Below are 23,376 nucleotides of genomic sequence, written 5' to 3' on the forward strand. Positions count from 1 at the left end.
AGAACATTTCCATCTCACTCTGAGCAAACGCATGCTGAAAACTTTCTCCAAAAGCCCCAAAAGAAAACTTACTGCTATTATAAGTCACCTATGCTTGAACGCAGTCCATGGAATCAGCTGTGGAAATGGAAAACAATGACAGCAGAAACAAATGAAATTCAGACTTTCTCTCATTTTATCTAATACATACTCTTTCACCTTGTCTCGTCTTCTCATTTTAATCAATACTGTTGATTTCAATGCAACAAGACCTGCACTCAACATCTGGTTTAGGTGGAAAAAGGAAGACAAGAGAGAAGAGGCAGCTGCCAGGCACCAAGATAATCTGCAAATTGAATACAACTATCCCCAGATTTTAAATTCCCAACATTGTTTTAGTAAACCCAAATTTGCAACTCATAAATTACATTTGTTTTTTTATGCAAGTATAACTTGTAGGGCTTCTTGAAGGCAAGAGATCTCATTGCAATTTTCTTTTTAAAAGCACACCTCTGAAAACTACACATTCAGTTTCTCAGAACACACCTACTAGATAAAATGTCATTTCCTTCTTCTTGTTCCTCGAATAAGTAAGAATTGCCAGCATAGATCAGAAGCATCAGGTGGAGAACCTTGACTCTTCAAGTGATAAATTACTGGGTAATGAGCCACCCTCAGCTCCGGTGCAGGGATGCACCAGCATCGATCGGAGAGTCCTGCTTTCACAGAAGTGACTGGAAGACTCAGGTGAGTTCAGAAAGACACTTCCACATCCAAACCCACAGAGCACATTCACTGCAGCAACAGCACTTTCTACTCCACAGCGGTTACCAGCAGGCCTTACCTCATCCCCACACCTTCAGTTCTCTGAGGTCAAGAGCGGTGTTGTATTTATCTCCTTGACCCTGCCAGCAGCCCACAAGATGTCACAGGGTAAGAGGGTCTCCAGGAATATTGATGAGCCCGTAAAGAACAGGACAAGACGTGGGGAACCACACAAGGGTGGTTCGAAGCCATCACTTGGAAGCTGCACTTAACTGGCCCTTCAAAAAATATCTTTCCACCATTTTAACTACTCATAGTTTCCCCCTGCCCTTGATCCAAATCATGAGGAGTAAGTAATGCCTCTCTCAGCACAATTCAAGATAACCCATCATTATCAGTTGTCTGAGCAGTCCTTCACGCCAGCAGGCAGTCAGATAAGGCACTTCTAGCCAGGCGCTGGTTTATAAAAGGCCAAAGTAGCATCTTTTAAAAAGATTTATATTTGATTCCATACCTTACTCCAGAGATACCTTCTTAATCCTCGAAAGGAGTCAAGCCCTCATTCTAGAATTCTCAGTGTTAAAACACAAAGTTGCTCGAATTCCCCCTCCTAGCAAAGCCATCATTTCAATTCTTAATGTGTAGGATGAACGTTCTTCTCCACAGTCGCCAAGCCTCTACACCAAGTGTAAGGTGTGTTTTCTTTGAGTTAGTACTTATTTTAGCCAAAATCACAGAACAAACTCAGCATCTAAACAGCACTGTATCTGCGGGTGTGCAAAGAAAATCTACTGTACTGAAATTGTCACTAAAAGAACAATTACTCAGTGAGTTAACCGTTTAAATATGGCCAGTGGCTCAAACTGCAAAAGGCTCATTCGTAACAGCAATTATTTAAAAAATGGGTATTTCTATAACCACATTAAAAAAAATACCTAACAGACTAGTGAGTTAAAAAGAAATCCTTTAACCAAGCAAATGAAATACCAGCAATAATCTGTACTCATTAAAGGTAGTTGGTTCTTACTGAATTAAAATCAGGTTCCTCCGCCTTCAGTAACTACTTACTATTAACACAGCTGTGAAATCAGATGAAATCAAATTTGAATTGCAGACAATTAATTTTAAAATAAGTATTACCTGAACACTTAGCAGCACAGACCTACATTTTCTATGAAATATTTGCAAGAACTTGACACAGATGCAAGTGAATAAAACATCTATCTAAAAATACAGTATTTAGCAATGATAAAAATAATTGAGATAGAGCAAAGGAAACACAGCACAAATGAGCTTTTCCAACACGTCTTAGCATACAAACAAGTATATCTTGCAAAAAGGAGTACTGGGTTTCCTGAGGTTCCCCCGGTGCCCAGAGGCAGAAGGGAGAAGCAAGGAGGTCCCTAAAATGAAGACATCCACTGAAGGAGGAACTGTTCAGCTCAGCAGCCTCGGAATAGCAGGTTCAAAGCCAACAAAGAGTTAAACACCTAGGCTAGCTCTGTAATGAATGCTTAGTAAGTTTGGCCAAGGAATATCAAGTAGATACCAGGGCTAGAGCAACCGCTAAAGGGATGGCCTCCTTGAATCCTATTTGCATAGCAATGAGATGTCACAAAGGCATTAAGTCTGAAACTGCAATGCTGTTTCTAATCCATGCTTTATTTTGTTGTGACATGAAGCAAACTGCTTTTTAAAGTAAAACAGAAATGATTCCAGCAATTTAGGAACAGGGGAGGGTGCAGGGAAGGCGGAACAAGTATAGATTATAAAATAGACTGGAAAGTAGCTATGCAAAAAGCTACGAAAGTCACTCTGGGAGCAAAACCAGCTGGGAAAACAAAAAAAAACCTGAAAAAACAAAACAGTAAAATAGTAACTTTCAAGGATATTTCAGAAGTGAGACCAGGTAAGTAAGTTGCTGGCTTTCGTCAACTAATCCATGTTACTTGGGCCAAGAATAATGCAAGTCTGCTCACAACAGACAAAACATCAATAAAATGAGCCAAACTCTCCAAAGTGTATCTGTTACAGCCTCAGGCTGTTGCCTATAATGATGCGAAAGCCTTCAGATACAGTTGGGTGTTTGTTTTTGTTTTGTCTTATTTTATTTTCAGGAATTGTGCTTGCAAGTATTATTATCATTAGCTAATACTAAGGGAGACTGGGGGATTTTTTCCTTTACTGGGGATTTTTTCTCTTTAATATACTGGATTAAATTACACATACAGCTAAGGCCGCAAAGAGAACAACGGGAAAACGGCATTGAAATCAAGCTTTTGTAATAAAGCACTTACAAAATGAAAAGGCATTCAACAAAATCATGAATACTCAAGGTCTATCTATATTTTTTTAAAGGAGACTACTTCTAAGCTTCAAATGTCATAAATTCATTTCTCTCCAAGAGTCTTATGCATCAAATTCAAACCCAGTCACAGTACAATTAAATGAAAAAAAAAAAAATAAAACAAAAAAAAATCTCCTCCACAATGCCTTGAACATGCAACTTACCCAGTTACGGTTGTTTTCCTGCTGTATTTACCGAAGAACATAGAGATTTTTACTCATTTCTGTCACAAAGGCAAAATGAAGTTTTAGCTGCCTGTTACTCAAATCCCTGAACCACCTTTCCGAAAGCATAAAAAATAACTCTCTTATTTTGTGATTCTGACAGAACCTCAAGTTATTCACCAGACCATACGAATCTACTTCGGGCAATGAAATTAATATTTCAGTAAGTCTTCTTCCATGAAACAGGAAGCCTTTTAGTAATGACCTTGGACCGGATAATAGGAAAGGCAAGAAAAGCAGGGTCCAAAGCCAGAGGGTAATTGTGATTCAAAGACTCTTTTATGCAAATAAGACCCCTAATCATGCTAATGCAATTTTCTACATTTTATCTTCCATCTTTTTATTTACATTCAGCTGAGAAGCCAAAATCAGAAAAGAGCAGATTTCCGGCTTCTTGATCCAACCTGTCCTGTGCAAACACAGCATTGGAGAGCTGCAGGACTGTCACCAGGCATCTGACAGCCCACTCTCAGAAGTAATGTGACAGAACTCAGAACAACCCCACTATGCTAAAGTTAGTTCCAGCAAGTGGTAAATGACTCCAGCAGGGTGCAGTAACCCACAATGATTGGGCACTGGTTAACATTTCCATTTCCTTTTGTGTTATCAGACTCACCTGGAAGGGAAAAGTTATTTCCAAGAGCGAGCATCCATACTGTTGCCCTGACTCTGGACGCACTCAATGTGCTTCCTGCTGACCTGGGTGCATACTCAAGTTTGCCATGTACTGGCAGGTGTTTTCAGGGGCCGTGTAGTCTGGAGCAGCCTGCATGCTTCCAGCAAGATCACTATGGGGTTACGGTAACTATGAGTAAGGCTGGGGACAGGCCAGGAACTCAGGCCTCCACTAAAGGAGAGAAATAGCTGTTGGGTGAGCAGAGGCATAAGGAGCACAGGTTGTAAAGTTAGACAAAGCCAAATTAGAATCCTGACTCTGACACCTCCTGAACCATGTAACCTTGGACAAGTCACTTACCAGCTTTGTGTCTCAATTTCTTCATCTGGAAAGTAGAGATAATAATAGTACTTGCCTCAGAGAGTTGTTGGGGGATAAATGAGAAAATATATGCAAACCTCTTATCACTGTTAGTTGTTATTAAGAAATACAAAGACATATAAAGAAATTGTAATAAACAAACCCAAGTTACTATTACTAATACTGACACTAATTTCTTTTCAATAGTCTATCAATTCTATCAATTCAATGCCTACTGACCAGCAGGAAGTTTGGGAGTGTTCTGTTTTTCAGGATTCTTTATCCGCATTTTCCTTTTTTTCAAGTTTCTCCCATAAATTTGATTATCCATACAGTAAAACTGGGATAATAAAACAGCCCGTTGTTGTTAACCTATGCAGGTATTTGTCATTGTCATCCTTATGATTATCCAAAGGCTGCAGGGCAGTACGGCTCTGTGCCCACTTCTCAAACTTGGTTTAAAAGCAGTTACGTCAATGGTCCTCAAAGCGCCTGAATAAACAGGACGAAATCATGCGGAGTTTGCACCGGACCTTCCCCATCTCTAACAGGTCAGTCCATGACAAATAAGCATACAATCTCAGCAAAAAAAATTACACTTGCTATGGAAACAAAACTTCAAAATAGGTGCCGCAGTCTCTCTTCCAAGCCAGTTGCCACCTCTGATTTTCTCTACATAGAAATTCTAAAGATGTCCCAGAGGATATGGTTGGGGCAACTTTTAGATGTGTCAGTTTTATTTATTTTTTTAAAGGCTTTATTTATTTATTTTAGAGAGAGAGACAGCATGAGCAGGAGGGGCAGAGGAAGAGAGGGAGAGAGAATCTCAAGCAGACTGCACGCTGCGGGCAGAGCCTGACATGGGGCTCAATCCCAGGACCCTGAGATCACAACCTGAGCTGAAACCAAGAATCAGATGCTGAACTGACTGTGCCACCCCAAGAGGGTCAATTTTTTTTTTTAAAGATTTTATTTATTTGTTCGACAGAGATAGAGACAGCCAGCGAGAGAGAGAACACAAGCAGGGGGAGCAGGAGAGGAAGAAGCAGGCTCATAGCGGAGGAGCCTGACGTGGGGCTCGATCCCATAATGCCGGGATCACGCCCTGAGCCGAAGGCAGACGCTTAACCGCTGTGCCACCCAGGCGCCCCCCAAGTGGGTCAATTTTAATTTTGGGGAGAAAATTGAAATATACTGATTGCTAAGTAATTTAAAATATTATTTCATGTTTAAATAAACACATTATGAATAGACTATAAAAGTCACATAAAGCTTTAGAAAAAAACACTCAGCCCTCAAAGAAATCTGACTGATACCATGGAATATTTTTGCACTGCACCACCAAGCTCTGAGAGTATGAGACCCTCCTCCTCTCTTGGTACAAGGATTTGTGTGGCTACATTTAAGAAGTTCTGGTTGTAGAGGAGAGCTGTGGATTCAAATCCCAGTCCTGCCAACTGAGGTCCATGACCTTGGTTCAGCTTCTAGCCATATCTTTGTTACCCATGCAATAATGATGCTGGAGCACGTGACTGGCTCAGTCGGTTCAGCATCTGCCTTCGGCTCAGGTCATGATCCCAGGGTCCTGGGACTGAGCCCTGCATTGGGCTCCTTGCTCAGTGGGGAGCCTTCTTCTCCCTGTCACTCTGCCTGACACTGCCCCTATTTCTTCTCTCTCTCTGTCAAATAAATAAATAAAATCTTTAAAAAATTTAAAAAAAAAAAAAAGAAATAATGATGCTAACAGCCACCTCCTAGAATACAGTGGATGCTGGAACAAAAGTATGTCTACAAAGAGCCCGATGCAGTAGACACTCAACAAATCTGAGTCACTGTCTTCTCCCCCCTGCCACTCCGCCTTTCCTACTGGTTATTTAGGGTCTCAGATCATAATGATGCTTAGAACTCCACCAGCCATCACCTACAATTTCTCAAAGATGTTAAATCAGGGGCACCTGGTTGGTGCAGTCAGTTCAGCGTCTGACTCTTGGTTTCAGCTCAGATCATGATCTCAGGGTTGTGAGATCGAGCCCCGTGACAAATTCGGCACTCACTGTGGAGTCTGCTTGAGATTCTCCTCTCCCTCTCCTTTGCCTCTCCCACTCATGCTCTCTCTAAAATTAATAATAATAATAATAATAATAATAATTTAAATAAATAATAGTAAAAATAAATAAAAGTAAGAAAATAAAAAGATACTAAATCAGTCCAGCATTGAAAACCTATACATCTTATTCGTTTACCCACTTGGCAAATATTCATTAAGCATCTACTTGGTGGCAGACGCCATCTACGAGTGAAAGGGCTCAGGAGGCAAGAAAAGAGTGAGAAAATACACCATTCCAGGTCATTTCACAGAAGTGTTTTCCATGACAGTGAATGGCTGCAGAGCCTTCTCAGCTGGGAGAAGGAGAAGCAATGACAAAACACGCTGGTATCCCAGGTAATTCCAGCATAGTTTAATGCTCTCACCAGCATTCATTAGGACACCGGGGTCCCAATTCAGTTCCCATCAGGGATATTAATAATGACCAAAAGCTATTAGTGAGGCTAAGAAAAAGAAATGAAAAGCCCCCAGACCCAAACAAAGAAGGCTTCCAGCAGCAAAGAGCAACCAAGAAGAAATTGCTGGAACTTGGTCACCAGTGATTCATCTCTGCAGCCTGCCCATTTACTCTCTTTCCAGTTCAGTGGTAACAGCGATCACACCATTTAGACTCAGCACTCAGACTGCTCCAGCCTGTCCGGAAATCTGCATGGAAGCAAAGGATCAAAATGCCTTTTCATCTAAAGAACTGTGAATTAACTCTCTGCCTTTTTAATTACTCTCAATTACTTTCCCACTATTTATAAGGATTTTTTTTTTTGCATAACAAAATCCAACTCTAATCAATATATGCAGTATATCCCAGCTGATTAGTGTAATTCTTGCCCCACCATGATGCTGGAGTTGTGCCAGCCTTACCCAGCACACAATTAAATGTCTGGTAATGCCTGCTGCTACCCAGCAGGCCTCATGAGTTAATAGGGAAAAAACGGGATTCACATTTGCCTCTACCAGCCCCTAAGTGCCCTCGCTCTCTCTCATCTGCTTGTAGACACGTACAAAGTGTGACTGGAGAAATAAAGGCCTGGAATAATCACACAAACCTAAAAGACACAGGAGCATAAGAAAAGGATCTCCAAAGTCTAACTCATCATCTCCTCATTTCAGTAAATCCTTCCAGAAATAAGATATCACTCTTCTCACCCTCTATTCCAATACTGAACTGTGAGAGCACATTCTACGTACAGAGAAGATTCAGGTATCTAGACCCACCTAAATCCAATATTATGAATTATGTTCAGTGTACCTTCACGCCAATTTTCAAATAAACACAAATCACTTAATAAGAAATTAAGAGCATTACACACTTCTCATGCTTCCATGGATTTGGTGTTAATGAGATTTTGTTTGTTAAGCTCACAGAATGACAAAGTGTCTAAAAGACAGACACAGCCTTTTCCAATTCCCATTCATTCAAGAAACAGTTATTGAGCATTTTTTGCAATACGACATTCCCAACACACACACCTGTTCACATGCTGATTTTACCAGCCTGCCCCTCAAATAATGCTTTATTGCAATAGAATTGAAAAAAAAAAATAGGAATTTGGAATTTTACAAGACTTACATTTTAATCTAATCTATGACTATCAGCCAGGTAATCTCATACATTCATTCTTACACACTATGTGCCTGACACTGTAAATCCAATGCTTTAAAGCAAGATTCTCTTGCCCACAAAGGTCAGAACTGAGTAAACAGTACCCGTGGGAACCTCCATGCCTCAGTATACACTGGGATGGTGTGTTAATTGTACGCTAGTGTAACAACAGTTACAGCACACGTGTTTACAAATGATTTGATTTCTAAATGTAAATTAGAAAGACTCCAAGGATCATTGTAATAACAACATTGTTATGTACGTATGTATTCTCTGCTTTCTGGAGACAGAAAAAACTCAGCACTTCCAGTGTATTTCACCTTTGACTGTGAACATTAATTTCTATGCGGCTGTAGCATTAGGTACAAACTCCTCTATCAGGACCTCCTCGAAAGCAAAGTGGTGCACCTCAAAGGTAACCAGATACTTGGGTGTGTCTACGATGCCTTTTTGATGTATTCGCCACACTCCTTGAAAACTTACAAGGAGCCACAGCTCTGACAGGTCAGCCAATCAAGAACCTGGGTGTGTCTATGCCCGGAGGATCTTTCCTTGGACTAGAAAATGTGGACCTCAAATACACTACATCCCACCAATATCAGAATCCTAATGCAGCCCCAGTACCTCAGAGATAGGTTTTCATATTTGGCCATGGATGTTCCACTGTGAAGGTCAATGATACACTATTCAAGGTGAACATCAACGGATATGGTCATTCAGTTTTAAATATTTAAACACTGCTAAGATCCAGCAACGATAAGAGTGGAGGAGTAAAGGTTAATGTAATGCTGCTGAGCCCTGGGAGCGATGGTCTCTAGGGGGGAAGAGACACCAGCACAGGTAAATTCAACAAGGCAGATGATATTAGGAGCTATAACAGTAATACACACTGTAGTGGGGACGTGAGTGCAACAATGTGGAAAAGCAATGCAGGAGGTAAGGTTGAGGCAAACCTGCAGGATGGCATAGGGCTCCAACTAATGACCACAGGGGCAGGGTGGATACATATAGAGGGGCCAGCAGCCACTTAGGAGAGCAAAAAGTAGGAAGGAGCCCTGCAACAGGTGAGAAGCTCTGAGCAATCACGTCCACTTCTCTGGACGGTCCCAAGTCTGGGAACAGGAGAAATCCTTATTCAGTATCTTCACATAGAGCTGATATGGTCAGAGGTGTGATTCTGGATAGGACTGGCCTAAGCCCACTGCCCCAGAAACTCTTCAGCTTTCCCATTTCTGCAATCACTCCAAAATGAGCTGGACTTTTCTCTCCTAACTCCAGTCCCACTCCAACTTGCCCCTCCCACTTCCCCTCTGATGCTTCTCCTCAAAGCAGTGCTGAAGGAAAAGGTCACACTCTTAACTTTCAGACCGTCACATATTTGAAAATAAAATATATTTCCCAGATGTGTACCATCTTGCCTTTCTCTGAGAAATCGGATATACGAAAATTTAAAGTTAAAAAACAGACAAATTAAGGAGAAACAAAATATTCTTTAGAAAAGAATGTGCCCCAGGATCTGCTTAAATAGTGAGTTTTCCCTAATTGAATGCATTTAAAATGTGATTTGCTTTGAAAAATGTGATTTACGCTCATGTTTAAAAACGTTATCTATTGTATAAGAGCAATCTAGGCTTATTCACTTTGATTATTATAATAACCACTGATGAGCTGTGTGAAAATGGCAGATTTCATAAAATACCTGTTATCTCCCTCCCTCTCGGAAGAGGAAGTAGAATATGTTATTAATCCTACCTATTTAACAGAAATATACAGAGTGTAAATCAGACTATGTGCACTGCTGAATAAAACTTGGGAATAAAGCAATGCCCATAAATAATTACACATATAAACTCTACACTTCCAAAGTAAAAGAAGATTATCTACTTATTGGAGAATTTAGGAAGATCTAGGAAATTGATCTGGCTATATAATATGTTTTCACCTTACATTTCCCAAACAATTGCCTGCATTGCATAATTCCTTCATAGTAGTAGCTGTCCTCTGAACATAAATGAGGCATTAGAGTCTCATTGTTAACTCAGGCACTTCCAAGCAGATGAGGTCACTTCAACTCAATAAAAGATTGCTTGTGTCATCTTTCTGACTTAGGGCACACATGCCTTCTGTCCTTTTCTGGACCTACCTAGGTAAACATCATGCAGTCGAGAAAGCTAACTTTTCAAGGGTCAGGCACCGCATTTGTTTAATATGCTTTCATGCAAAATCAGTCCAAGGTCATTAGAGCACTCAGTACACTTTTGCCAACAACAGATTTGAAGAACCAACGTAGGGCCTCAGAAAGACTAACAGTATAATGTGTACTTACTTCGCCCAGGCTGCAATGATCTGCTACGTCTCTAGGAAAGATGGAATGGTAGATTATTTTAGACAGCTCCTCAAGAAACATACTTATGAAGATGAGGAATTAAGAAATCTTATAAAACTAGCTGTTTACATTAACACCGTTGCAAGAGAGAGCTAAAATTTAAATTGTAAACAAGTAATGACAAATCCTCAAGGATTTGGTGAGCCGTGTTTCTCGCATCTTCACTTGCTGTCAACATTCCCAATTTATTTCTTTACTAATTGTGGCACTTTCAAGCATTTATAACCATCAAATGCAGTTCAAAAAGAAATCTATCCCACAACAAGGATATTTAAAAAGAAAAGAATTTCTCAGTCTCGGGATGCCTGGGTGGCTCAGTTGGTCTACCTTGTGCTCAGGTCATGATCCCAGGGTCCTGGATTGAGTCCCACACTGGGCTCACTGCTGAGCGGGGAGTCTGCTTCTCCCTCTGCCTGTTTTTCTCCCTGCTTGTGCATTTGCTCTCTCTCTCTCTTTCTCTAATAAATAAATAAATAAATAAATAAATAAATCTTAAAAAAAAAAAAAAAGAATTTCTCTTATATGACTGGAAACTTTCCGATGGCAACAATCTGGAGTCAAAAGGATTTACATCAGTAACCCACCAACCATAAAACTGAAAAGGACACTGAGAAATGCAGATTTCAGATAAATACAATATAGGGCTGATAGTTACAAAGAAGAAATTAACCTCACAAATTACTTTTAAACTACCAGAGCAAAAATTCCACCATGAATTTCACTTCCCCATACTTGTTTTTCAGAGGTTACAAAGCCCTGCCTGATGTTTTTTTGGTGATACTTTATAATGTTAGGAAGTATCATGGGCTCACTCCATGGGGATGGCCATCAATGAGAGAAGCAAAATTATCCTAATCAGTTGCAAAGTCAAAAAAAAGCACACATCACTGAAGTCAAGAAGCACAAAATGGCAAATGATCAAGTTCCAACAGCTAGAAAGATCCAAGACATTATGAGCTTTTAATGAGTGAAACATGCCATGAGAAAGAGACCTTCTGTCAATAAATCCAAATCCTGGTTCACTAATTAAACCATCTAATACAGTGTCTGAATATGTAGACACCAGACTTCAACATTTCTTAATTATATTCAATTCCAGGCATATTTTTCCATTTAATTGACATTCTGAAATGCCTTTACAGTCCTATCAGATAGGTACCAAATTCTCAAAGGAGATTACTACACACTTCTGAATTCTGATTCATCTGATTGAAATTGTTATTTTGAAACTTTCCTTTGAAATGTGGAAAAGATTCACACCCCACTTTGTCCATAACTCTAGCAACATTAAGGTCATCTGTCTGCACCTGGACCACTTTCTCGTGTACATTTCTTGCTAGTGGGGCTCTCTACAGCCAGGCCAAACTTACAAAACCGTAGCTACAAACCCTGGGACCACAACCATGTGAATCACACAACACACCCCTCCACCACAGCACCAACCGCCATCATTTAGCCACCACTTAGAGCCAGACACACAATCTTAAACTGCAGCCTTAGACACAGATTTTAATGCTCCAAATATTTTTTTCAGATGCTCAAAACATTAGTCATATACTTAGACTTTAAAAAAAAATCAACAAAATGTCATTTGCAATAGATGGTCTAGGTTTCAGAAAAGACCAACTTACTCCTCTACCACTCCTTGCAAGACGCAGTCTAATTCCACTTTTGAAGCACACACACACACACACACCACACACACACACACGTATGCCATGTTTATCTGATAGAAAAAAATGACATTTATACTATCATTAGCCACATTTGTCACTAGATTTAATCTGTATTATCTGGCATGCTTTCAGATGTTTACAAGTGTTAAGTAATGTTCAATCATATTTCCTAGCATTAATAATTTGGGGTTTATTTCAAAATGTGAAACGTAATCACTGCTCCAACGTGTTCACTTTTTAACCTTCCACGGTACTGAAAGGCTATAATTTTTATCAGATTGTTTGGAATTTAATTTAGTTGAAGTCCTGAAGTTACAATTAAACTTCCGGTTAACATTTCATATCTGTGCCTCATTCAACAGCTGAGCTTATCTCCAGCATCTCAAAAAAAAGAAAAGAAATAAAGAATAACTGAAATACCATTTGCAACTGCTCTGCAAAGTACAAATATCAGCAAGTCATGGTGAACATCCACAGTAAAAGTTAGAGCCTTTTCACACACATTCTGGAAGCCAGCACTACCATGCATACTATTTACTTTACTTTATAAAGTATATATATGTAAGTATAACACATAAATATAACATATATATATATATATGTTATAAAGCAAGCAAGAGACATGAATGTTGATTTTCCAAAGGACAGAACACCTCAGAGTTCTCTATGCAAAGCTAATTCATAACTAAGCTTCAGAGGAAAACAGGGAACTAAGAATATTCCAGTACATCAGCCTGTAAGAATGAAGTTGCTTCTTGTGCCAGAAGCATGCCTGCCAAACTTAGTAGGTTCCTTCAACCTCCAGCATGCTGTGATTTTTTTCCCTTAAGTGTACACATCTCTAGCCACAACTAGACTATAAGCTCCTTGAGAACATGAATCGTTTTGATATGCAACACATCTCTTGTAACCCATACAAATAAAAAGAGAATTGAGCAAATATTGATGGATTACACTGAATTCATTCCCTGAATTCAGAAGTACATGAAAAGAGACCCCAGAGCAAGAGTCCAAAATGGAGGGGTGCCTGGGTGGTACGGCGGTTAAGCGTCTGCCTTCGGCTCAGGGCGTAATCCCGGCGTTATGGGATGGAGCCCCATATCGGGCTCCTCCGCTATGAGCCTGCTTCTTCCTCTCCCACTCCCCCTGCTTGTGTTCCCTCTCTGGCTGGCTGTCTCTTATCTCTGTCGCATAAATAAATAAAATCTTTTTAAAAAAAAAAGAGTCCAATATGGAAAGGGGAAGAATTTTTATTCCTGGAGATGTTTGAAGCCTTCGAAATTTCATTTATCAGCACCTGGACCAGCTGTGATTGCTATCGGGAGAAGGAACTAAGGCAAAGTTCAGTAAAATGGAAGATAAACTGACAGTAGGAAACAGAAGGAATGCTAACTGATTGGGAAACTGAGAACCCAAAACTGCAGGAGGATGGAAGCCATGAGCCTCCTAGCTATCTCCTTCACGGCCAGGCCAGCTCATCTTCTACTCCCTATAAATTCCCACGGGCTACCTTCACAGCAGGAGAATGCAGAGCGCAAGTGCTCCAGGTTTCCATTCAGATTCCCTGAGGTCTGGGAGCTTTGGCCAGGACTCAAACTCCATACCTGACGCACAACCTTCGTAGCGGTGCTTGCCCCGGCTACCTAATGAAATCTGCTGGGAGGCTTTAAAAGATACTGATGCCTGGATCCTCCGCCTGCAGATTTGGATTTAAATGGTCTGGATGCAACTTGTGCATCGGTTGTTTTAAAAGCTTTTGGGTGATTCCAAGGTGCAGTTAAGACTGAGAACTGCTTTAGGACCACTTTTGGGAGCCTTGGGTGGTGTGAGACACCTCAAGGAGTTAATGGTGAATAATAATCTGTGGTGCCATAAACAACCCATTAACATTTACGAACACAGCAAAAATGAATGATTCTTTAAAAGGTCTACTAAAGAGTAGTCTATTTACAACGATACTTTTAGGTATTGCCAAAAGTCAACTAAAAAAATTCCAGAATTGTTGATATAACCACTAGAAAGACAGGGTGTGTATAATTCAGGGAGGAAGGGGGGGGGTACAAACATGCATCTGAAGGCAGGCTCCCAGACATGATTAAAACACGGAAGGGTCCTCTTCCAAGTTGGGGGTGGATGGACAAAAGGATAATGAAAAAAAACGGCCTGAATAAATTCTGGTATCTTCCCAAAATACTGAATAACATTCCAATAGCCTATGTGGCCTGTTCAGTGATTATGTTCTTCCAGAAAAGAAGCCCTGTCCTAAAGAAATTAAAGAATTAATGTTGTAATATCTTGCCTATATAAGGTTTCACTAAGAATTACTAAATTGGATTATATTCACTCTATAGTCCTATAGTCCTAAAAGTTGACCTTTGCTCTTATTAATCTCTCCCTTGTACTCTTGTCAATTAACAAATATGGCCATGTGTTGATTTCTAGTTTGCACACATTAGGGTAGCTCTCATCTTCCCAACAGAATAGTACACAGAAGCAAAGGATATATTTTACTTTGACAAAGGCTATATCTAAATTCTGCCCACTGCCTTGCAAAGGGAGGTAGGGTGACTAAATACTACTGAAAAGAAATTTAAAAGAAATTAAAAAATGAATTTTTTAAAGAGATAAAAGAAACAAGGAAAAATAAGAAAAAGAAAAAAAGTGAAGCTTTTCTTAAAGAAACAAAAATAAAGGAAATGACTTTAAATTCCATGTGACTTTACAGAATAAACACAAAGGGGTAAAATTTAAGACACACAAGGGCAAGAGTTAATTAAACAAATTTCTTTTATTAAATGGAGGCTAAAATTCAGTCTTGAAAACCTGTAAGTTCAGAAAGGTGAAATACTAAAATCTGCTCAAGGATCCTTCTCAAGGTCCCCTACACAACTTTTCTGCCCAGACAAGGCCACATTCACATAAAACATCACCAAAGGGAGGACAATCCTACAACCCTCCCCAGGCCTCCTCCCAGGTCTCCTATTCATACATATCTACCCAGTGAAGGAAACAACACATTTCCATTATATGAAGGGTTTGATCGTTGGTTTTGAAATTTGTGCTCTATTTTCTCTGACCATCATCAGGCCAGTAAATCCATTCTCAAATTTCTACCCTTTCTACTTAATACAAATATATCTCAATCCTAGAACAGGCTAAAATTAAGACTAACCTAGAAGTGCCAGTCCAATCCAGAGAGACTAGAATGGTCATTTGTCACTGTTACATGTAACTGACAGACTATTTTGGTCGACCAGAAACTGTCTGAAAGCCGCTAGACAAGTGTCAAATATGTTCTCAATAAATTCAATCTGTGGCATTCAGCTGAATCTTTACATTTTTGTTTCTTTAAGGAAAGGCAAGATGTCCTAAAATTAGTCTTAGAAATTTGGGGAAAAGGAGGCAACGTAAACAAAGAAAGACAAGAGCTTATTAGAGGAGCAGATACTCTTCAACTGACAGAAAATCAGTGTTTGAGAATCCTGTAGAATCAAATTGGCCAAAACAGAGAAAAGATATTTACCCTCAAGGTCTTCATCCAGGAAGTCACGTAAGCCACAAGTATCTATTTTGTGCCTCTTAGGCAGCAGGCACTGTGGTCAACCTCAAGAGGACAAACTTATTAAACACAAACCCAACCCCCACAATTGGGTAGAAGGATTCCCAAAATGACATATGCAACAACTACAGATTGAAAAGTATTTCAGAAAACTTTATCAATAAGCAAGGCAATATATACAGGGGGAGCATTTCTGCTTTTAACATCTATGGAAATCAGGGGATCTCTTCTCTGCAGGAAGGAATTAGGCAGGAGACATGGCCCTCCCTCTAGGTCTGTCAGATCCCTTTCTTTTAAATTTCCATTCCTCCCTGGTGTTTGCCACAATCAGCAAAGACAAGGGTTCAATAGTCCTTCCCCAGCAATCAAAGGAAATCAATCTGAATGGCCCAGCCCACCTGATCCCATCAGATGATCCCCACTCAATGCTCCACCAGCCCAAGGAAAAAAGCCTAAGAATGACCCACTGTGGAAGAAACCAAACACCCCCAATATTATCCTTTGCCTCTAGCCCCAGAAGGAAAACCCCACCCACCAGTTAACCTGACAGATGTGGGTTATCAATGAATGCCACACCCAACTCCACCAAGGGTAAGATAAAACCACCTTGGTCCTATTTGCATTATGAGCTATAAATATAGTATAACACAACAGCCACTGGGAGCACTCCTCCGGGCAGCTGGTAATGACTAAATATCCTCTCCTCGCTCGTAATTGCCTACTTCTTTCTATTGAACATAATTCATCAGTCAGATTACAGCAGGTCATTCTGCAACATATGAAGAAAGCAAGGATAACATAACCTGACACATCAAAATGTTCTTCTGCGAGCAGCCTGAAGAGCTGCTTTATAAAAAGCTGTGAGCTGGCAAAATAACCATATAGCATACAGGTCAGTGGGCAGCCACTCTGCTTATTGCTACTCATTTCATTTTTGAGTAGCTCAGCACAACTGTAATTGCTAGTTAACAAACAGACTGGGTCCTGACTATTTAAAAAATTCCCAAAATGGCTCTGCCAGGAACCAAAATAAATAAAATGCAGGGCGAAGAAAAAGCAGGGTGGGGATGCTGATAGCCAGTCACTGGTCAACAAACACTGGCTGTGAAAATCCTGCAGCCACAAGAGATGGAGTCAGCCCAGCAGCCACTGATTTCTGATCTCTGAGCCAGCTGCCTTTCATGTGGAGTTCTCTGTGTGGTTAAGATATGAAGACATTATAACTGGACAGTTCTGGGAACTTTCTCATCCCAGTGCACTGTGCATAGAAACTGGCCCCCAGCACCATTCATTGTCCAAGTTCCAAAAAGGCAACCACACGGATTCATGATTAAATATCAGCATTCGGTTTAATTCTAAGAGACAACTTTTCTCCTTGTAAAATGTTAAGAACCCTTCCCCCACTCCAACCCTATTAGGAAAAAAAAGCACATCAAAGCGCTCAAGTTATTATGCATTTTTTTGTCTTTGTCTCTTGGCGCCCTGGTTTTCTTGGCTGTTCTTTATTCTCTCACTGCTCAACCGCTCCAATTTAGGAATAAGAACTTAAAAAAAAAAAGAAAAAGAAAAAAGAAAGAAAAGCAGGAGCAGTTGCCTCTGTGCAATTCCCAGGATTCTGCAGAATCTCCATCTCTCAATCTCTTCTCTCCTTCTTCCTCCTCCATCCCCTCCCTTCCCTGCCTTCTCAGATTCAAATCTTCACGTCACAAACCAGAAGAGCATTCAAGCGTTCGGTAAACGTTAAGAGTTAAATTCAGTGCTTGAAGGTAGAGACAAAATCTGGGCTCTCCTTAGTCGACACTGACAAACGGGCACCTCAAGTCCTCAATTCCTAGATGGCGGGCTTTCCCGTTCCACCACCTGAACTTGCCGCCTGGATCCCAGGCAAAGTCGTCTGCAGTCTTTCTGGCCGGTTCTCAGCCTCTGCATGTATTTTAACTCGGCCCGGGCGCAATCGGAGAATCTAATCCTAGCAACAAAGCCAGGAGCACAAAACACCGTGATGAACTGGTCGGCCTGCTCCCCCGCCCCCTTCCTCCCACCGCCCGCGACTCGCCTTTGAAAAGACAAGCGTTGGGGCCAGAAAATTAATACGTCCGAAGCTAGCTAGAGAAAAGCGGCGGAATACAAAGTGGCCAGGAGCGGTCTGGGTTTCGTTGTTTGTTTACGTGTTATCTTTTTAAACAAGGACCCACCGAGGTGAACCCGGGCTGCTCGAGCCCTGGGTGGGAGCGTCGAACAGCCCCGGGCGCCGCGCAGACAGCTCGCCCCCCGCCCCCTCTCCCGCCAGGCTGGGGCCAGGGTGAGTGGGGGAGGTTCGCGCGGGTTTGTCTGACACTTGTAAATGGAAGTGGGATCCAACTTGGAAAACAAACGCGCCGGAGTCTGGGGGCGGGGAGGAGCGGGAGGAGGGTTGAGGAGGAGAAAAGACTCTTCCATCATTTGCGCGGTCCGCGCTTCCCTCCCTCCCGCCGCGGCTGCCGCAGGTTCGCCCAAATCCGAAGCGGAGTCCCAGTGGGCGCGCGGCGGTGGCGAGACAGGGCCGGGGGCCCAGGCGGGCCGAGTGGGCAAGCCGCCACCCGCCGCCGCCACCGACCACCGCCGCCGACCGCCCACGCTCCCGGCCGCTGGCGCCTCTCCCGCCCGGGAGCCTCTCCTAGCCCCCCAGGGCCATCTCGCCCGGTCACCGCAGCCTCGCTCTCCTCACATCCATTCAGGGACCCCTTCCGCTGCCCGGTTGGCCCCCATTATTATAAGGAGCTGCAGCCGCAGGATGCCATCACCACCACCACCACCCCACACACATACACACATCCCGGGGGTGCCCCCCTTTCCTCTTGTCGCAGGCTACCCTAGAAGCTCCCTCAGCTCGCGGCCAAACTCCCGCCACCCCCTCATCCCAGCCCCAAGCGCGCCGCCGCCCACGACAGCGGAGCAGGGAAAGTGCACAATAAAAGTTGCTTTCCGCGAAGCCTTAATCCAGGTCAATGTTTAACCATCTCGGAAAGCACGCGCGACAAAAGTCAGTGGAAGAGGGGAGGGAGGACTAGACCACAGCACCGCTAAAAATACCCGGGCTCGCCGCCTCGCGCACACCCGGGGGCCGGATGCACTTTAGCTCAGCGACCCCCACTGGCGAAATCCTGGCGCGCATGGAGCGCCGCGCGAGGACGGTCCCGGCCGTCTCCGCTGCCTCCTGGCCGCTCCCCTCAGACCCCGACCCCGGCCCCGCACCCACACTCGTCCCGGCTAGGGGGTCCATCCACACCCACCCGCGAAGGGGCCCCCTGCGCAGAGCTGGCGCGCCCTCGCGTTCCCGCCTCCCGACGCAGAGAGGGAGGCAATGAACCCCCGGGGCGGTCAGACCCGCGCTGCTTTCTTCTCAAGACAAGCAACCTTCACGCGTGCAAGCCGGCCCGCCAAAAATCATGCACTCTCCCTAGACGCTCTGCTTCCTTCTCCCTGTAGAAGAGGAAAAATCCTCCCTCCCCGGCACTCTGTTAAAAGCTGTCGCCCCAGTCCGAGAGCCGCTGCCTCTCAGAACATTTCACCCTGCCGGTGATCCCCGCAAGCCGGAGTCAAGCGTGGCGCTGACTTGCAGACAGTCCAGAACCTCCTTCCCCTCCCCGGCTAAAGTGGGTCTGGCTCCCCTGCTCCGCCCTGCGCCTCGCCAAACCACCACCCAACTTGCGCCTGCAGGTCGCCCAAGTGCATCCATCGGCATCTGAACATCCCCGCTGCAACCCGACAGGCACCGGCTACCAAACAGGCTAGCCGCCTGGATTCTCTCATCCACCTGCAACCGGCGTCCGGGGCTTGAGGGACCCAGGGATAGGTGCCCGGATACCCAAGCCTCCTCGCGGCCCTCCCCAAATCCTCAGCCTCAAACTTGGCCAACTCTCCATGCCAACCTCCCGGCTGCTGCCGCAGGACCGAGCCTCTCTTCCCTCCTGGCGGCGGCGGCAGCGGCGGCGACTCGGAGCCGTGCCGAGGCAGGAACTTTACAAGGTGAAAAGTTTCCCCACGCGCTCCGCCGGCTCTCGCTTCCCTGAGCCCACCTCTCAGCCCATTTGCACCGGCAGCTGGAGCTGTGCTCCTGGAGGCGCGCTTCATCCGGTGCACCCGGCAGCCAAATAATCACGCTAAAATCCCCACGCACCCTTGCCTTCGCCGGTGATCCACGGCTCCACCAGGCGCTGTCTCCGTGGTCTTCCTCTCCGAGCGCTCCAGCCCAGGACGAGCCGACCACCCGGCCGCCGCCGCCGCAGTGCCCGCCGCGCGCTCTCCGGGACTGGAGCCGCGGGCAGAGGCGCTCGCCGTTCGGAGGCTCGCAGGCGGAGGAGGGGAGCCGGGAGGAGGAGAACGGCAGCGGGAGGAGGGGGACGGGGCGCGAGATCCCAATCCGCAGCCCAGATCACAGCGCAGCCTGCCGGGAGCAGGGCCGGCTCTCGTGTCTGCTCGGTGCTGCCGCCGCCGCCGCTACTGCTCGCCGCCTGGCTGCTCCCAGCAACCCCATCACAGCCGACGCCGACGCACAGCCAAGCCCCTCTCTCGTCGCCCCCCTCGCTTTTCTCTCGCTGTCTCCTCCTCCCAAACCGCGAGCGAAAAGGGCGAGGGGGAGAGAAGCCTCGGCGTCCGGGCTGACTCGCGATCTCGGAGCGCCGCGCGGGGGGAGAGGGGGCGGGCGGGGAGGGGGTTGTGGGAGAGGCGCGGCGAGCTGGAGGGCGCTCCCGGCGCCGGGCCTGGAAGCTGGACTAATTTTAGAGCTCGAGTCTTCCCCCACCAGTCTCTCGGGGCTCGAGGATAACACCGCGGTGCCTTCCTGCCTCGCCTAGAGCGCGGTGCCGGCTTCAGGGAGCGCACACACACCGCTTTCAGTCGGATCAGCACCACTGCCCCGCGCAGAGATCAAGCTCACGTTACTCTCCGAGGGCAGATGAGGAAACTGAGGCACGTCGAGGTTAAAATGGCTTAGCTAATATCCCAGGGTTAGTTCCTAGCGTGAAGACTAAACCATCACACGTTGCGCCTAGATTCCAAAAGTGCTTCCCAGACAGGGCTCCTACGTACTACTTTGAGCATGTTTGAATCCTGGGGTCATCTGATTCCCCGTGGGGGGGGGTGTATTCTACTAAAAAGATAACGGGGTGCATTTTCTTCCTTCCTTCTCTGACCCCCAAATGGTATTAAACGTTTTTGTAGAAATGAAGGAGAGCTACTCTGAAGAGAATGAGTGATTCATTTGCGGCTTGAGTTGCAGCTCCAACCTGTCATACTCCTGTTCCAGTAACTTCTGCGCCTGCACCCCTCCTAGTACTCGCAGGCCACACCCACACGTCCACACTCTGATGCAGCGGAGCCTACACTGGTTCCCCCCCTCCCCCGCTCTGTGTATCCTCGCACTTCCGCCTTTCTTCCCCAGAAAGCAGAGAGGCAGTCTTAGCACCCGCCTCCCCTCCCCACCTACTTCCCCACACACAGCAACGCACATCTGTCCCGTAAAGCAGCACACAAGCCGGCGCGTGGCCTCAGATGCTCTCTCCCAGGAGCTTTCTCCCCCACTCTACCACTGGCACCCTGGGGAGAGGCGCCCTGGGCCTGCACATCTATTCTCCGGAAAAAATCCTTACTCTTTTTGAACCATGAAATTCTCTCTGGGGTGCGAAGTGGGGGTTGTTACTTGGGGGGCTTTGTGCTCCCTCACTAGACCGAGCCCTTGGAAAAGCCAACTGAGTTTATCTGTCTGTCCTTCCAGCTCCCAGTCTGGGGCCTCTGCCCCAGTGCCACCACACAATGGCCCCACTACTCCCCACAGGTGGAAAGTTCCCCTTGAAAGCCTCCCGCAGCCTGGCTGCCTAGACTGCTCCATAAAGTACCGGCAAGCTCTGGTCACCCTGCCCTGAGAGTTTAATGTGAATACTAAAGAACACTGACAGCTCCCCATACATAAGATAATTCAGAGGTAATCAGCATGATGTAACCTCAGGCCTCATTGTCACAGAAGGCCAGAAGATGGGTCTCCAGTGAGGGAAACCATTCTCAGGGCTAGGAAGACTTACCTGCCCTCCAAAATGTGATCATGTGAATAATTTTATCCTGATTTCATTTTTATTTCAGCATCTTCCGAAGGCACTGAAAACTTTATCAACATATAAATATGTCTCTGGCATGGCATTTTCCTCTGACAACAGGACAGCAGCTAACTGTGTATCAGAGATGTTAATGAATCAATGTATTTCCCACCTGAGTGCTTCTGCTCCTGAAACCAGGCATTTTGGGTAGAGTCAGCTGGTGGTTGTTTGGCCAGTGGGATGCTCAAGGAAGAGCGCTGGCAACGAGACAGGGCATCTTCCACCTTCTACCTGGGAAGACTGCCAGGTGTGTGTAGGTGTGGCGTCTGCTGCTGCTGGTGGTGGTGATGCTCCTGGATTCCAGCTCCTCAGACCGTTCTCTTATGTCTAGGAGGCACCTTACAAATAAGTACAGAAATCTGTCTCAATTTCAGCCTCCCCTCTCCCAAGGCAGTACATTGATAATAAAGTAAACAGGCTTTACTCCCAGGGCAGACATAAGCCATTATAGCCAGTGGGTAAGAGATTTCCTGCAAGGATGATAGAGTGGTTTGTCTAGTGGGACATCCCTCTGGTCATTTAAGACATCCAGAGTACTTCATACTCATTTAATACTGATTGCATTAGAAGACTATTTTCTTCCCTTAAAATGCCTATTGTGTGCTAGTACTGTGGTAGGCACAGACTTGGTAATGCAGTAGGTTTGTGACAGCAGAGAATCTCTTTATCATATTTATATTTCTATCCCCAGTTCCCTACACAAGGCCTGACACATTCAATGAATATTCATCACAAGAATGAACATATAATGAAAGCTGGAGACTCTTCTGCTAGACCCAGTGAATAGCATATACAGGACATTAAAGTCCGCATAGGAAAGGAGGCCAGCAAATGAAAAACTGTGAATCTATGAAAAAATACTGTTACTTTCTATCTCGCACTTCCCATGTACCATTTCAAATTCTCGGAGCCTACCTGTCTATTTTAGGCACTGCAAGAGCAATCAGTTCTAAGTGGGCTTCAGCCAGCTTCACACATTTACAATCTGACAGTGCCTCACTCTAGGCTTCTCTTGCATCTCTCCTCCATCCAGAGGCTCCTTGGTTGAAGTTTTGGTGTAGACTAAAACCCACAAAGAAACATGAGAGATTAAACAGTCTGTGGTAAATCTTTGCCTAGTGGGATATGGGGGCCCATGGATAAATGTTCCCCTTTTTATCTTCTGACAAAGGATTCTGAAATGCGTAATGTAGCGCTCCGTAGATGGTCTTGCTGAATTAAGCAGCCGGTCACCTAAATCAGCGGCCAGCTTGATAACACATCCTTGTAGTGATTCTTCATCCTCGGCTTGTTCCATCCCTGGAATCACCACACTCCCCGGTGAAGTATGTTCAATAAGTCCTTGTGTCAGGCAGGCTCTACTTTCTGGCACCCCCAGGCTAAACACCTGGCTACTGCCACCAATCCAAAATATTTATATCAAGAAAAAAAATAGTTACATCAATGAACAGTCCAACGATTTTTCAAAATGCCCTATAGCACGCATACACACACACACACACACACACACACACACACACACACAGGCTCCTCTTTGTGATCGCTTACATCCTGCCCAGATTTGTTCTTGTTAATCCCAATCATTTTGTTTTTGTGTTCATAAAGTCAATGATCTGGGAAGCAATT

General features: G+C 44.5%; 1 protein-coding gene across 7 annotated transcripts in view; it reads right to left on the reverse strand.

Moving 5' to 3' along the window:
* The window catches only part of FAT3 (FAT atypical cadherin 3), a 671,276-nt gene extending 651,013 nt beyond the window's left edge, over positions 1-20,263 (reverse strand). For all 7 annotated transcript variants that reach the window (XM_002920733.3, XM_019801263.2, XM_034666166.1 and 4 more), the window contains exon 1: positions 19,779-20,263. The gene's annotated coding sequence lies outside the window, so the exon portion shown is untranslated. The remainder of the gene's footprint in view (positions 1-19,778) is intronic.
* Positions 20,264-23,376: the final 3,113 nt, after the last annotated feature.

This window comes from Ailuropoda melanoleuca, chromosome 8 (assembly GCF_002007445.2).
Source record: "Ailuropoda melanoleuca isolate Jingjing chromosome 8, ASM200744v2, whole genome shotgun sequence".
In the NCBI taxonomy this organism is placed as follows: domain Eukaryota; kingdom Metazoa; phylum Chordata; class Mammalia; order Carnivora; family Ursidae; genus Ailuropoda; species Ailuropoda melanoleuca.